This window comes from Cynocephalus volans, chromosome X (assembly GCF_027409185.1).
Source record: "Cynocephalus volans isolate mCynVol1 chromosome X, mCynVol1.pri, whole genome shotgun sequence".
In the NCBI taxonomy this organism is placed as follows: Eukaryota; Metazoa; Chordata; class Mammalia; order Dermoptera; family Cynocephalidae; genus Cynocephalus; species Cynocephalus volans.
Genome location: NC_084478.1, coordinates 167,057,632 through 167,067,603, shown reverse-complemented (window position 1 = coordinate 167,067,603; position 9,972 = coordinate 167,057,632).

Sequence of the window (9,972 nt, the reverse complement as noted above, 5' to 3'; positions counted from 1 at the left end):
ATGTGTCTTTATTTTTGTTGTTTTCTAGGAATTTTTGATTTCATGTTTAATTTCTTCTTGGAACCATAGGTCGTTCTTGAGCCTGTTGTTTAATTTCCATGTATTTGTATAGAGTCCTGAGTTTCACTTGTTATTTATTTCTAGTTCTAATACATTGTGGTCTGAAATGATAGTTGTGATGATTTCGATTATTGAAAAGTTACTAAGGCTTGATTTGTGACCTAACATGTGGTGTACATTGGAGACAGTTGTGTGCTGATGATAAGAATGTATACTCTGTAGTTGTTGGAAGAAATGTTCTTTTGATATCTGCCAGGTCTAATTGGTCTAAAGTGTAAGTTGAATCCTGTGTTTCTCTGTTAATCTGCTGCCTGGATGATCTAATGATGACCAGGGGGTGTTCGGATCCCCACTATTATCGTATTGAAGTCTATCTCTTTCTTTAGGTCTAATAGTGTTTCCTTTATATATCTAGGTGTTCCAGTGTTGGGTGCTTATATATTTATGGTTGTTATGCCTTCTTGCTGGATTGATCCCTTTATCATTATATAGTGACCTTCTCTGTCTCTTTTACGGTTTTTGGTTTAAAGTGTAATTTATCTGCTATAAGAATAGGCACTCCAGCTCGTTTTTGGTTTCTATTGGTGTGGTATATCTTTTTCCACTCCTTCACTATTAGACTGTGTGCATGTTTACTGGTAAGATGAGTCTCTTGAAGACAGCATATAGCTGGGTCTTCCTTTTTGATGCAGTCTATCAGCCTGTGTCTTTTGTGTAGGGCGTTTGATCCATTTACATTTAGGGTTGTTGTTGAAAGCTATTTTCTTATTGCTGGCATTTTATACCTTTTTCTTTGATGTTTTGAGTACCATTTGTTTCTTTCTTCTCCCTTGATTATTGATCTTCCGTACTTGGGATTTTTTGTTTTCTTTTGCTTTGTTTTGAGGTATTGAGTTTTAATTTTCTCATCTGCCATTTGTGTTTTACTGGTGGGTTTTGTTTACTGGTGGATTTTGTGTATTTGTGGTAGTGATTATTGTTTTTCAGATTCCAGATGCAGGACTCCCTTGAGAATTGCAGGACTAGTTGTGTGGTGATGAACTCCTTCAGTTTTTGTTTGTCTGGGAAATATACTATTTCTCCCTCATTTCTGAAGTGCAGTCTTGCTGGGTGTAGCATTCTTGGCTGGCAGGTTTTTCTCTTTTAGTATTTTGAATATGTCATCCTATTTTCCTCTTGCCCGTAGAGTTTCAGTTGAGAAATGTGCTGTAGGTCTAGTGGGGGCTCCCTAGTGACTCGATGTGTTTTTCTTACTACTTTTAGGATTCTCTCTTTGTCTTGAACTTTGCCAATTTGATTATAATGTGTCTCAGAGAGGATCTTTTTGGTTTGAAACTGTTTGCGGATCTTTGAGCTTCCTTGATCTGAAGGTCTGTGTCTCTCTCTATACCTGGGAAGTTTTTGATTATTATATATTTCACTGAGCAGATTTTCAATGCCTTTATTTTTATCCTCCTCTTCAAGAACACCCTTGATTCAGATGTTTCTGTGCTTAACGTTGTCTTCTAGCCCTCTTAGAGATTTTTCATTTTTTAAAATTCTTTTGCCTTTTCCTGTCTGCCAGAGTTATTTCATAAAGACCATCCTTGATTTCAGATACTCTTTCTTCAGCTTGTTCTAATCTGCTGCTTAAGCTCTCGGTTATGTTTCTTATTTCACTGAATGTGTCTTTCAGTTCCAGTTCCACCACATTCTAAGGTATTAATCTCTTTGTAAATTTCATCCTTCATATATTGGATATTTTTTCTTGTTTCGTTGTGTTGACCTACGTAGTCCTCTTTTATATCATTGAGTTTCCTTAAGATAATTACTTGAAATCCACTTTCAGTCATTTCAAGAGTTTCCTATTTTATAGGGTTTGATACTTGAGAGTTACTGAATTGTTTTGGTGGTGTCATATTTGTTTTTTCATATTTCAAGCATCTCCATGTTGATTTCTGGTCATATGGTAGACCAGTTGCTTCTTCAATTACTCTGAATTGGACTTTTAGGAGAAAGACTTGTTCCTCTTTTTCCAGGCTCATCCAGTGACTCTCTGTGAGTCAGTAATGTCAAATATGTAGTAGGCCACCTGCACAGTGGTCATGGACGTTATTAAGGAAGTGAGCTGTCCTTGCAACAGCATTAGTGGTGGTTCCGGCCATTGGGTACAACCTCTGCGGAAGCTGTGTGAAACTTCATGGCAGTGGTACATGAAACTTCTGCATTGGCAGGGTGGGCCTGGGCATGTGGCTGGCATGTTCTCATGCCTGCTAGGGTGCCTGATTATTTTGTTTTGTTATTGTTAATTGATATCAAAGTTTTGGTTAAAGTAATAATAATGTCAATGTATGGGTGATAATAACATATGGATAAATAAAATGTATGACAAGCACTGTCATGAGAGACAGGAGGGAAGAGTTGGGAGTACTCTAATATAAGGAACTGGCACTACATGTAGAGTAGAATAGGGTTTGAAGGCGGGCTTAGATTAGTTAAAATTGTATATTTTGAATTCTAGAGCAACCACTAAAAACTTCTTAAAAAAATATAAATGAGATACTAAGAGGGAAGATAAAATGGAATAATTTAAATGATCAATAAATTCTGAGAAGACAGAAAAAGAAGGAAAAAACAACACAAGAAACAACTGTGATGAAAAGAAAACAATCCCAAAATAAGCTATATTAATCCAAGACTATGAATAATCATTTTAAATGTTAATGGACTAAATATACCAATTCGAAGACTGAAATTTTCAGAGTGGACAGAAAAAGAAGACCCAAGTATAAGTTATCTTCAAGAAACCCAACTTAAATATAAAGTCTCTGATAGGTTAAAAAGAAAAGGGATGGAGAAAGTTATACCATATTAACTCTAACCAAAAGGAAGCTCAGGAAGCTATATTAATTTCAGAAAATGAACACTTCAGAATAAAGAAAATTAATAAGGAAAAGGAGGGACACCGCATAATTATAAAGGGATCAAAAAGGGCTACTACATAATAATAAGAGAGGCAATTCTCTGAGAAGACATAACAATCTTAAAAATGTGTGCATCTAACAATAGAGATACAAAATATATAAGGCAGAAACTGCTAAAACTGAAAAGAAAAATTATAGTTGGGAATAACATCTTATGTTGCTTTGCCTCCCACGGGTTTGTCACCCCTCTTCTCCTGGGTGATGGAGCCTCAAAAGAGTACTCAAAGCCCATTTCTTCTGAGCAGTGAGAAGCCCCAAAGGGGTTAATCTCCCAGAACCCTAAAGAGAGAGACGCATTCCTTCCATTTTGGAAATTAACCACGAATTGGGGTTCTCTTCCAGCATTTATTCTCCAGACCAGGAAGTTACAGGAAGAGAACATAGGTGAGGTTATAGTTTAACAATATAGGCTGGTAACATTTAGTAAAACAAGTTAGGTGGCATTCCAGAATGCAATTTGCAAGAAGTTAAGTTGATCCACCAACAAAAGCTTGATCTTAGCAAACACTCTTTCTCCCTACAGCAGCTTCCCACTATCTTTACATTTCAATCAGTAACTTGTTTGTCCTTTTGCCAGCAACCTTGTTGTGTTACAATTCTTTGTCTTACAACACAGACTATAGCCTGAAGACAATTACCTGTTCTTTGCAAGGTCAACATGTTATATGTACTTTTAAGAATTTAGGCTAAACCTGAACCTGCAAGAAACTAGGCCCTGTGAAATACATTTGCTTTATGTATACTCCACACATCCACATCAGTAATTGATAGATCAATTAGACAGAACAACTATGAGGATATAGTTGACGTATGTATCTTCATCAACCATTTGATGTACTAGATATTTTAAGAATAATCCCTACAATAATAGCACAACATACATTTATCTCAAGCTCACATTAAGCATTTATTAAGATAGTCCATATTCTGAATCATAAATCACAACTTAACAAAGTTGAAAGAAGAGAAGACAACATTTGTTCTCAGACCACAATTGAATTAGAACAGAAATTAATGACAGAAACATAGCTGAAAAGTACCCCAACATTTGGAAATTAAACACACATTTCTTTTTTTTTCTTTTTTTTTTTTTTTCCCGTGACAGGCACTCAGCCAGTGAGTGCACCGGTCATTCCTATATAGGATCTGAACCCGCGGCGGGAGCGTCGCCGCGCTCCTAGCGCAGCACTCTACCGAGTGCGCCATGGGCTCGGCCCTTAAACACACATTTCTAAATAACACATGGGTCAAAGAAGTCTCAAGAACAATACAAGTAATTCAACCTAAATTACAGATTATAATTTACACCTGAGGAAATTAATGAACTAAGGGGAAATTAAGCCTAAAGCAAGCGGAATAGAATAAATAAAATATAAAGTAGAATTCAACAAAGTTGAAAACAAAAAATAAAATCAACCAAACAAGATGCTTGTTCTTTGAAAATATCAATAAAATCAGTCAGCCCCTAGCCAGAATAACCAAGGAAAGAAAAAAAGAGAAAAAAAAAAAAAAAAAAACCCAGAAAACAGAAAACACAAATTGTACACATCAGACATGAAGGAAGAGCCATCACTACTGATCCCATGGACATTAAATGATAATAAAAAAGGGATAATACTAATAAGTCTATGTCCAAAAATTTCATAAATTAATGGACCAATTATTTGAAAAACTCAAAGTATGAAAACTAACACAAGAAACAGATGACCTAAAAAACATACTTTTAAAGAAAGTGCAACAATAACTAATATCTCCCCTCCCCCAAAAAACCACCAGGTTTAGAGGGTTTCACTGGTAAACTCTAGCAAATTTTAAGAATAAAATACTACCATATATAGACAGTATTTTTAAGAAATAGAAGCAGAGGGAACACTTTCCAAGTTGTTCTCTAATACCAAAACCAGATAAAAACATTATAAGAATGGAAAACTACAAACAATGTATCCAAATAATTATATCCATGACAAAATGAGAATATTTCCAGGTATACAAGCTTGGTTTAACATTTTTTAAAAAAATCAGTCAATTTAATTCACCACATCAGCGCATTAAGGAAGAAAAATTATGTGAGCATATTAATTGATACATTAATACATAAGACAAAATCCAACAAACATTCATATAAAAATCTTCAGCAAGTATGGAACTGAGGGGAACTTCTTCAACTTGATAAAAAATTATAAAATCTTACAGCTAACATCACACTTAATGTTGAGAAATCGGACTCTTTCCCCCCACTAAGATCAAAAACAAGACATGGATGCCCTCTCTCATCACTCCTATTCAACATCATACCAGTTTTTGCTAGTGCAATAGGACAAAAAAAATGAAATAAAAGACATGCGGATTGGGAAAGAAAATAAATAAAATATCTCTAATCATAAATAACATGTTTGTCTCTGTAGAAGATCAAAAGAATTAACAAAAAATGACTCCTGGAGCTAAGAAAGTATAGCAAGGTCATTGGATACAAGGTTAATATACAAAACTTAATTACTTATGTACATACTTGCAAAGAACAATGGGAATTTGAAATTTGAAAAAATATCATTTATAATCACACCCCCAAAAATGAAATTCTTAGGCATAAATGTACCATAATAGGTAAGAAACAATATGTAGAAAGCTACAAAACACAGACTGAAAAAATCAAATAAGACATGAATAAATGAAAAGATATTACTTGTTCATGCATTGGAATACTCGATATTGTTAAGATGTCTGTTTCTCAACTTGACTGACAGATTTAAGATAATCCCAATCAAATTCCAGCAAGCTATTTTGTACATGTCAACCAACTGATTTTAAAGTTAATATGAAAAGAAAAAAAAGGCCTAGAATAGCCAACAAAACACTGAAAAAGAAGAACAAAGTTGGAGGACTCAATTTACTCAATGCTAAAACATCATGTAAGGCTACAGCAGTCAAGACACCATGGTACTGTGAGAAAAAAGACATATAGATTAATGGAACAGAATACAGAACTCAGAAATATACCCACACAAATATAGTCGACAGAATTTTTATAAGGGTACAAAGGCACTTTAATGAAGAAAAGAAAGTCTTCTCAACAAATGATTCTGGAATGATTGGATGTCCTGCAAAAAATGTGCCCAGACTCAACATCACGACTTACACAAATATTAAGTCAAAATGGATCTAGACTTACCAAGCTTCTAGAAGAAAACAGGAAAAATTTGAGTGCCTTTGGATTTGGTGATGAGTTTCTAGATACAACACTAAAAGCATGATTCATGAAAAAATATTGAGAAGTTAGAATTTATTAAAAGCTTTTGCTCTGTGAAAGACAAATGGAGAAAATATTTACAAGTCACATATATGGTAAAGGACTGTACCAAGGACACAACAAGATCTTTTAAAATTTAACAACAACAAAAAACACAAAATACTCAATTTTAAAAAAAGGACAAAAGATCTCCACAAACACTTTACTACAGAAGACATACATATGACAAGTAAGAATATGAAAAGACATTCAACATAATTTGTCATTAGGGAAATGCAAATAAATAAAAAATGAGATACAATTACATTCCCATAGCAATAGCGAAAATTGAAAAAACTTGAAAATACCAGTTACTGGTAAAAAATAGGGAGCAACAGACCTCTCATTCCTTGCTGGTGGGAATGCAAAATGGTATAGCTTTTATTGAAAGACAGTTTGGTAGTTTCATATAAAGCTAAACATAGACTTAGTATAAAATCCAACAATCATGCTCCTAGTTATGCATCTAACACATTTGAAAAATGATATCTACACACAATCTCCACATGAACATTTATAGCAGCTTTGTTTAAAATCACTAAAGACTAGAAACAGCCAAGATGTCCTTCAACAGGTGAATGGAGAAACAAACTAGCGCACATTCATACATTGGAATATTATTCAGTGATTATATGAAATGTGCTGTAAAGCTATGGATGAATTTGAATACATTCTGATAAGTGAAAGAAGCTAGTCTGGAAAATCTACATACTCTATGATTCCAATTACATGACATTTTGGAATAAAACAAAAACCAACAGAGATAGGAAAAAGATCTGGGGTTCACAGGGGTTCAGGGCAAGATGAAGTAGAATAGGTGAAGCACAGGACATTTTTAGGACAGGGAAAATATTCTGTAAAATACTGTAATGGTGAATACATAACATTTTGCATTTATTAATAGCCCTGTAATTTTACATCACAGAGTGAACATTAACGTATATAAAATTAAACAAATATTTAGGAAGTTGGCAGATCTTAGGATGGAATGCAGATGACAAAAGAATACAAATATATTTTAAATTGAACCTCATTACAGGCTTTGTAAAGATTTTAACATTATAACTTCGGAAATAAGTGGAATCTATAAAACTAAAGGGAAAAGTAACTACATAGCACTATCCATAATTTTGTAAAGTTATTTCTCACTGATGTATGGGTTAGTAATTCTGAAATTCCTGTATATGGATACTGGAATTGAATGATTAAGTAAATGGACAACAGAAGCGGGGAGCCAGGTTTCTCACTGTTGGAGTAGGAGTACAGTCTAGGGAAGGGGGTTGGAATGATCCTTGTGGTAATGGATTAGAGTCACAGACTTTAATGAACTCATGTTTAGTTTTATAGATAGAAAAAAGATACAGAGATAGAAATATTTCTAGATGTGTACAAAACATGGGTGAGTAAATACAGATACATCTACTTGTTCTGTCAGCTTAGAGAGCCTAGAAGCAACAACAACCCTGTAGTAATGAGCACATCTAATGCATAAATCTTGGTTTTTAATACCATTCTCCAATAAAAAGAACCAGAGCTCCTTGAGAAAAGTGTTGATTCTAGGAATGTGGCAGGAAACACACAAGATGACCCTAGAGCATCTTGTAGCGCCAAAGAATAGAGAAGTGCTCAAAAGAGAAAGAAAATGCGGTTATGTCAAAGAGGCCCAAGTGTCAACTGAAAGAGCTCCTAATGGCTAAGGCTGAAACAACCTGAGCGAAAAAAGTACTATTATTACTATTAAGTACTATTATTACTAATAGTACTAAAAAGTACTATTAATACTTTTAAGTAGTATTAGATTATAACTGAAATATCCATGGGTACATACTGATATAAAAATGATTGCATAAATAAGTAAATGGGGGGAAACAGAGAACTCCTGGAACAGAAGAATTTCAAGTAATATTTAGGCAATTACTCCACCCTTAAGGAGATGAAGAATTACTTCCCAATTCTTAAGTATAGGCTTGTGCATAATAACATTCTTCCACAGAGCACAGTTTGGAAAGGAAAAAAAAAAAAAGAATAATTATACCATGGAGAAATGTGAAAAACACTACCCAAGCCATGTGATCATGATTAACACCAAAAGTGATAAGTCAAATTGATATTATATACCATTGGTATGATGTCATGAGAATGGTACTTCATCTCCCTGGACTTCCTTCCAGAAACCCATAAACGTATTCTGATCTTGAGAAAAATATCAAACAAATCCCAATTGAGGGACATACTACAAGACAAATGACCAGTAATGCTCATAACTCTAAAGGCCCTCAAAAACAAGGAAAGTCTTCAAATGTGTTACAACCAAGAGAAGCTTAAGGAGATATGATGACTACATGTAACAGGGGTATCCAGGATGTAATTTTAGAACAGAAAAAGGACATTGGGAAAAAAAACTGAGGAAATCTAAATAAAGTACAGTCTTCAGTTAATAATGTCTTAATATCAACTTATTAGTTGTGTAAAAGTACCACACTAATTAGAATTGTTCATAAAAGGGGAAACTGGGTACTGAGTATACCAGACCCTCTTTACCCTTTTTGAAATAATTCTGTCAATCTTAGTACACATCCCACTCCAATTTTATGCCACAATCTTTTCAAAACAAATTTTTCTTCATAAAAACAAAAGTAATGTTTGGCATTTTCTGTCAGATTAAATATTACCTGGCTTTTAATCTTTATTACTTGTATGGGAAATACATTGAAGGTTTTAGAACAAAATTCAATTACAAGTAAATGACTCTTATGCTGTATATTTCCACACATTAATACCACCATTTGCAAGCTAAAGAAATAAAATTTTTATTCTGCTGTGGCCAACAAGGATTAATTTAATGGATTGAATAGGTTTTGGATTGCCTTCTGAGAGAGAGAAGGTTAAAAGGTACATTTTGCTAAATATTTAAAATATTTAACCTTCGTGATTTAGATCCCAATGATTTTAAAAAGTGGTAGAAACTTAAGGCACAGTTATACCTTGTTTGAAAATTTTCGTTTTTTAAGTTCAGAGATAATTTCAGTGACTCTTTGAATTAATACACAATATTTTCTAATATTGTAATTCTGCTATTGAAGAATTTCTAAGCATGATTATCAAATTTCCTATGATTTCTGTTCACAAAACCTGGTGCATAGAGGAAGAAGTTTTACATGTGTGCAGGCAGCAGGGAGAGTCTCTTACCTGACTTTCTTCTGTAGTAAGATATAGGCCCATCTTAGAATTCACTGTTTTCATTCCTAAACGAACAGTCTTCATGTTTCCATTTATTTACTAATTTGGTCACTTGTGGAAGAATAAAAAACTAATTTTTAATTTTTGGAATTTCTGTATAGATTTTGTAGTTTACATCTGGTATTCTCATCACAACTGTCAAACACAGGAATTCCATGTACTAGAGATTTTTGGAAGCAATGGTCACTATATATAGCATCAAATAATTTATTTTATTAGATATAATCTCTTCCCACAAGCAATATATTTCAACAAATCTATCAAATACACAAGACGATTGAGCCATCTCTGTAAATATCTAAAATAGTAGTCTGAAAAATTTTGATTAAAATAATATTGGATAAAAAGAAAAAAAAAATCAGCTTAGGTAGGAAATTACCTTATAAAATGTGTTTTTTGTTCTTGATACAAGCACAGAAAAGT